This window comes from Crocodylus porosus, unplaced genomic scaffold, assembly GCF_001723895.1.
Source record: "Crocodylus porosus isolate Cpor-Errol unplaced genomic scaffold, CroPor_comp1, whole genome shotgun sequence".
Classification (NCBI taxonomy): domain Eukaryota; kingdom Metazoa; phylum Chordata; order Crocodylia; family Crocodylidae; genus Crocodylus; species Crocodylus porosus.
In genome coordinates this window covers 8,542,789-8,550,795 of record NW_017728910.1, presented here as the reverse complement: position 1 = coordinate 8,550,795, position 8,007 = coordinate 8,542,789, and positions in this window count along the sequence as shown.

Below are 8,007 nucleotides of genomic sequence, written 5' to 3'. Positions count from 1 at the left end.
GCTGGGATCCTATGACCCCAGCTGACTTCCTGCCCTTTGGGCAGGGGGCTGGACTCGATGATCTCCCGAGGTCCCTTCCGGCCCTAATGTCTATGAAATCTATGTAGAATGACTTTATTGCCCTTCATTGTTGTAGCCAGCCTAAGCTCCAGCTCTGCTTTGGCCTGCCTAACTGATTCCCTTTAATAGCATGCCAGGGAGGTATATTCCTTCTTGGTGGGTGCCCCCCATTTCCACTGCCTATAAATATCTTCTTTTGCCCCCAGTCTTTTCTGGAGTTCCCTGCTCAGCCAAGGGGGCTTTTTAGTACCCTTGCCCCCTTTCCAGCATAATAGAATAGTCTCCTTTTGTGCCTCAAGGATCATTCCCTTGAGAAACTACCAACCCTCCTGGACCCCCATATGCTCTGTGTTCCTGAGTTCAGCCACCTCACTAACTAGCCTTCCAAGTTTACAAAAATTGGCCTTTCTGAAGTCTAACACTTTAGCCTCACTGGTTATTTTACCCACCCTTCTCTGGACTGTGAATTCGACCAAATGATTGTCACTCTCTCACAGGCTACTGTGCACTCACAGGTTACCTACGAGATCATTCCCTGTTGCCAAGACTAGGTCTAGCAAGGCGTTGCCCCTGGTGGGACTGGACACCTCCTTTGTTAGGTGGAGGTCCTGCACACAGTTCAAGAACCTACATGAGCAGTTTGTTTTGGCCTTCTGCTCCTCCCAGCAGAAGTCTGGGTAATTTAAGTCCCCCATGACTACCACTTCTCTCACCTAAACAGCCTCTGAGAGCTGCCTGGTGAATACCAGGTCTAACTCATCATCCTGGTGAGGTCTGCCCCTGCCTTGATGATGGTAGATGTGTACTGCTCCCTAACATAGCACCCCTGCCTTTTTTCCCTATTCTGTCTCGCCTATAGAACCTGTACCCCTCAATGCCTACTGCCCAATTGTGAGTAGAATCCCACCATGTTTCCGTTGAGCTGACCAAGTCATACTGGGTGCTAGCAAGTAAGAGTGTGAGCTCCTGCTTATTCCCCATTCTCCTTGCATTTGTGTAAAGACACATTAGCCCCCGATGGGTGCTCTTGGTGTCCCTTTGCCTTAATGTCTAGTGTGCCCTTTAGTGCCCATCTGGAATGGTCTAGTGCCTTGTTTATGGCTTGCCAACCCTGGGTTCTCCTTGACCACTGGTTCCCCGTCCCCTGTCAAACCAAGCTTAAAGCTCTATGGAGGAGATTGGCCAACCTGTGGAAAAACAGATGTTTACCTCTAGGAGAGAGATGAAGATTGTCCCATCCAGGAAATCTCCTCCCTGGAAGTGCTGCTCATGGCTGTAGAATCCAAAGCTCTCCCAAAGACACCATCTCTGTAGCCTCTGGTTGACTACCCTAGTGATTAGAATGGTATTAGAATAGATGTAAAACAGCCCATATGTCAATAAAAATCACAATGCTTTTGAGTGAACATTTCTATGTTAGCATAAATCCAAGGGGATCTTGATGTCTAAGAGGGTTTTTTTTTCCCATTCAAAACCCAAAATCAAAACAAGAAGCAGGGTTTGAAATCCTTAGAGGATGAAAACCCAAGGAAGATGTATATAAACTATTGCAAACAGAAAACAATGAGTCACATAGAGCTGCAAAAAAACAGATTTCTCTTTCAAGCAATAAGACCAGGAACAACACATACACCCAGAGGCTGGGGGGCAGGTACAGTGGTGGCAGAAGTGTGGCAGCAGCAGCAGGAGCACAGCGGTGGTAAGTGCAGAGCTCCTGCAGATGCTGCCAGCACTGTTAGCAGCAAGGGGCAGTGGGATTGGCAAGCACAGACCAGGGTTCAGGAACCATCTGCAGGTGCTGCCAGCAGTGTCAGCAGTGGCCAGCAGCAATCATGGACCACCCTCAGATGCCACTGGCAGTGTCGGTGGTGGGGTGGCAAGTGGCAACTGCCACCAGGCACCATCAACAATGTCGGCGGTGCCTTTTTGTAGGGGTGCACCACCATGCTCAGGGGATGCATGTGCACCCCCTATGCATCGCTCCTGCATAAGGCTACCTTCAAAATAAACTAATTGCAGATTAACTTGCTGGTACACTACTGCATATCAGACACTGCACTGTTTATTTAAAACTAACCTGTGCTTAAATATGAGAAATAAATCAAAAATTTCTTCTGACATCTTTTAAAGATAGAAGAGACTCGATTTTTAACTAGTAAAACTCTATAAGCATGTCAACTGCTCAGGGGACAAGTGTTAGAAGACTTCCAATCTATCATGCCTAACTGCACAATAAGAAAAGTAACTGGCAAGTTGGATGAAGGTAAATTTTACTAAAAAAAAATCCAGATGCCTTATCATTTTTGTTAGTCATTGCAGCAAACTTCTGAAATTAGCACAAAATAAAGCTGAATCACTAAGCCTGAATGCTTGTGCTAAACCAGTTGCAAGTATGTGCCAGAATGTGGCAGATTGCAAATATCAAATTATTTGCTTTTCTGTGCCATTGCTATCTGATCTGATCATGAAAAATAATTAATAATGAAGAGTCATTATGTGGCTGAATGCTTTTTAACGGGCTGAAATCAGTCTCACATTGTTTATTAATCTCCAAAACATCTTGTTTTCTGAATTTCATAAGTTCTAAAGGAAGGCTGAGGTGGGGGAGAGTAGCATATGCTACCCTTATCATTTTGACTTGTTTTGACTGGACACTTAATATTACCTCTCATGAATGACACATTCTTTTTCTCTGTATGCCATGTTCACTTGGCTATTCCCAAGCTCTGAATGCCAGAGGTTACAAGAACGGAAAAAGCACTTACCTCTTAATTAAAGAGCCATTTGGCAATATGTGCTGTAATTTCTATTTGTTGGTACTTTATTGCTTTTATACAGCTAGACTAGCTTTGACTATTACTAAATACAAATCTAAAAAAAGAAATGACAAACTTGTTAAAATACTACTGTAATTTTAACCTTTACACTGAAGAGAAATTCCCATATTTCCTGTTTAAAATATATACGTAATGAAAGATTAAATGTTTAGATCCAGACGCCTTGAAAAGAACACCCTTTTAAAGTTGTCATATGCCACGAAGATCAAGTAGTTTTATCAGAGTCTTTGTAAAGTGTCTCATAGTCCTTCCGTTTGCTTAATGTGTAGGTTCCTTTGAGAAATGTGAGTGTTGTTTTTTTCTCTCCGGTATGGAATACCAACCATTTCCCTGAAGTCTGAGAAAAGTTGATACAGAAGAATATCTTCCTAGAGCCAGATTATCTCACATCTACATAGTAAATTTACCCTGCTCACCAGCAGTACCACTGAACACACCATGAACTGGAAGCAGCATAGCTGCATTTTTCTGGCATTTTGGGCAAGCTAGTTAGCACAGTCCATAAATACTGCCAATTATGCTGCCTCTGGTTTACTTAGCCTATCTGTGGCACCACACAAATGCAGTTACACTTCATGTGGCATGCTTGGTGCCTCTGCTAATCACAGGAAGTTTGCTGGATATGTATGGCTTCAGCTGTGGTTCAACAAACTGAATAATCCAACCCCCCAAAATTCTCCAAAAACAAGAATATAAAGTGTACTATTTCATTCCAGTTTACCAGATGGATAGGTACCATAAGTTGTGTCCTTCAAATAAGAGGTGGATGCTTGGTACCACTAGTAATGGTCTTAGTAAAAAAATAGCAATAGCGTTTTCAGCTTCTAGATACCCAGAGCACAGCAAATTACCTCAGACTAGCAGGACTCTCAGATATAAATCATCTCCAATATATACAACATATAGGGAGTGTCAGCAGCTGCTGAAGCAGGGACATTGGATGTGAATATGTAAAGAGTCTCAGTAGCCCACATGCAGCCCTGAATCCCAGGACAAGTGACCACCTACAAGACTGAAGTACACTATATTGCATAAGAAAACATAGTTCACTTAGATATACACAAGAAAATATTAGGTGAAATATTAGTGCAAAGCGGCTAGTATTCACTTCAGATTCGGCCAATTCAGGGGACAGCAATTTGATTCAATGATTTGAATCACTGTCCTGAATCAATTTGGCCAAATCTGATTCAGAGATTTGGCCACTGCTGAAAATCAGCCGAATCAAACAGGCCTCATTCCCATCAATGGCTGCCCCACCCAGACTCAGTTCCCAGCTCTTAAAAAAAAATAAAATAAAATAAAATAGCCCCAAACTCACAGGCTGCTGCCAGGTGGGGGGCAATCCCTGCTGCCCCAAAATGCCCCATGCTGCATGTGGAGTTCTGTCACAAGCCCCCACCCCCCACCCAGCCCCAGCTCTTTAAACAAATGCCCTCCGCTCAACAGTGCCTGCCAAGTGGGGGGGGGGCAATTCTCTCTGCCCCAAGCTGTGTGGAGGGCTCTGCCACAAGCCCTCCAACTCCTACCCACTCTCTCAGATTCCCCCCCATTCCTGCCCCCCCCCCAGCTCCTGGCTCTTTAAAAAATGGGGGGGGGAAGCTCTAGACTCACCAACTCATCAGGCAAGGAGATTATCTTTGCTACCCCCACTGCCCTGTGCTGTGGGGAGGGGGCTCTGCCACAAGCCCCCAGAAGCCCCAAGGCTGCTGCAGCAGCAGCAAGCGACTACAGGCTGCTTTTTGTTTTTTTTTTTAAAGAACTGGGAGCTAGGGCTGGATGGGGCAGCCATGGGGTGGGAAAAGTCAGGGCTCATGGCAGACACCGGCTACACAGTGCAGAGCAGTTGGGAGCAGTGGGGATTACCACCTCCCACAACCTGGCAGCAGCCTGAGTTAGAGGTTTGCTTTTTAAAAGAGTCAGAAGCTGGAGCTGTATGAGACAGCCATTGACAGGGCTGAGAGAGTGGGTGGGGGTCAGGGGGGAGCAAGCAGGAGATGCGGCCTGGTGGGAGTCCCCTCCATGGTCCCCTCTCCCACCCCCTGCTTACCAGCACGGAGTCTAGGTCCAGCTCCCTGCAGCAGCAAGCAGAGTCTGCCCAAATCTCTGAAGCTCTCCAAATCCATTCAGACCTTTTTATTGGTCACCTGATTTCAATTCAGATTCAAAGATTTGGACACCAAATCTCCTCCGAATCAAAATCAGTACCCAAATCTTCATGCAGCCCTAGAAAATATATCGATTCAAACAGTGCTGTACAAGTATTGCACCCAAAAGACCATGGCAGGTTGGAATGGCGATCTGCTTCTTGATAAACATGCTGTTGGACATACCGTACCATATTCTGAAGATTAGGAACAGATTCTTATTTACACTCAGAGCCTCCTTACAGTGCTACCCAATGGTAAATGAGAATAAAGCTCAAGTACATGAGATGCTATTAGAACAATGAAAGGATAAAAAAAGAGCATTGGCTGCAGGCTGGACTGTGGAGTTCCTGGCTGACTGATTGGCTAATGCTGCTAGAGTTATGTATTGTCAGTGGAGCATTAGGATGTCTATTTTACTGTTTATATAAAGATGAATAATATTAAAAATGAAAAAAAAAATCAGTAGTCCATATAAAGCAATAGTGATCCTATTGATAAATTGTTACATAACCCAATCAGAAATGAAGCAGCTTGAAAGACCCAGACGCTTCATTTAAATCACATACACTGTAACGTCAAAGCCCACATTCCAGTATACGTCGGTTAATATATGCATGTTGTCTGGAATACCAGTATAACATGTAAATGTCACTTGCTCTCCATATTATATTCATTCTTTGTACAACAAATGTACCATCTTTAAGGATAAAGAGACTTTCTATGACAAGTGTTTTCTGTGATCTCATATATACAGTTGCAGAGGTGGCTTGAATAACTTTAACTTGTCCTTAGTTTGCATCCTTTATTATGAAAACTTTCAAGAATCACTCCAAGATTTAGCCTGGATTTTAGCATTTTTTGGATGGTTGCACCCTTTCACAATCATTAACCTGAAATATACAACGATCATGTGAAATATGTTAATACCTCATTTCCATGGACCACAGTGTTACATATGTTCTGCTGTAACTTTACTTGGAAGAGACTAGAAGCAGCATTCATTTTTTGCAGAAGAATACATCCTGTGCAAGAGATGGCATAACTAGATTGGAATGAAATGTATGCATTTTATGTAGCAGTCTCCCAAAATGTCATTAAATTTATTACTGAATTATATTTAAATCTAACTTTAGATATTCTGTTTCCTTGCCATTTTTGTTTGTTTTGACATTTCTTTATTCAGCGAGTAGAATGAGTCACACTAAACATTACCTTTCCAGAGCACTGTGGACTTCAGCGATGCAGCTTTTGTTAAGGTGTTTGTACTGGTTCTCATTAAAATCAATATTTTTTTCAAAGTAGCCTTTAAATTGTAGCAAATAATAATGAAAAAAAATAGTAAAGATATCATTGCTGCATTCTCAATGTACAAAGCACCAGTGACCCTACTTGCGTCTCTTAATTTTTTATATACATGCTTGCTAAACATTGTCCTTTCTTTAATCTTAAACAAAAAAGTTTTTAGATAAGGAAGGGAACAAAAACAATCAAAGGAAGATAAATACGTTTTGCTACTTGTTCTTTTTACGTTGATCCCTTGTACGTAGAATAGCCAGAATCAGAGCAATAATATCAAATAAAAATTGGACCAATGGGGTCACCAATCCTCTTAAAAAGACACAATTTCCCAAGAGATAGATGGTAGGTTTTATTATGCTGTACCTGGTTAAGTGTTGTGTAAATTATGTGATAAAAGCAGATGGTACTTTTTTCCAGATATAGTTGGAAAAATTGGACTTGCTTAGTGTAGTCCCTGGAGTCTTTTCTTGGAGCGCTCCGCTAGAAGGAGAAACAATTATTTTACTTTTGGCTGCTATTGTCTCATGCTGAGGGAATACGTGTACAGTAATGATGAACTCTGTGAAGGGTGAAATGAATGTTGCTGCAGCTCCAGTATATTCAGTGCAGGAGAATTTTATCTTCTATAGACTTGGCAAAACTTTGCTCACTTTAATCACACAGAGACTTGTGTTTGCTTAAAAATGATGCTGTACACTGTTATCCAGATGACGTGGGCTGGGTCACAAAGCCACTCGGCCATAAAATTATACACATTGAAGCAACATGAATTCCCTGCTTCTACATCTACGCTTAAGGGTATTGACAATACATTTTAATAATGATTAGTAGTAGATTATTTTGAACAATTAATTTAAACATGCAGGATTTGGAAATATTAGCATGCACTAGTTTGGATGTCTGCACCATTTTTAAATCAGACTGCCAGGGGAAATGTGACACCATTAGATCTGTGTTTCAGGACACAGAAATAAGAATTTAGTAATATATTATGAAAAGACCTGATCTAATTCCCACCAAGGCAATGTCTTAAATGAAGGCCTCCTGTTTCACCTTCATTCTTCACAGAAGAAATGCTCTCCAGAATGGCCTGATTAATTTTGTGTTGGAAAAGCCCTGACTAAAAGGTTTGGTTTAACCAAAAGACAGGGGAATCAGAAAAACGAAATTAAAAAAAAAATGCTACTTGCTTAGGACATACAATTCAGAGTTGGATATAGAAAGAAAAAATGAACTTAAAGCAATATTAACTAACTGGGATGTACAATAGTTCCATATTTTGAAGCTTGAAAGTCCAGAGTTACCCTTGGTAGTACATGGTGATGAACATAGATCAGACATTGATAATGGAGGCTGGGGTGTACATCATAGTAATTCAGCACATCCCTATTAAATGTATGCGGACAAACTAACAGTGCCATCCTTTGACTATTACGAACTCCTAAGAAAGGAGATGCTGCATGCCACACAACCTGTAGGGGAGTATCCAGACCTGGATACTTCCTTGGGCACAAATGTGTTTTTTCTCCGTTCCATACCTATAACAATGTTTCTATATCCATGCTGTCCCCCAAAGAGTGTGCACCTAAATTAATTCAACTTCAGTCAGTATTATTCTAGAAACCCATATTCCAAACATATTAGAATGTTACACAGAAAAT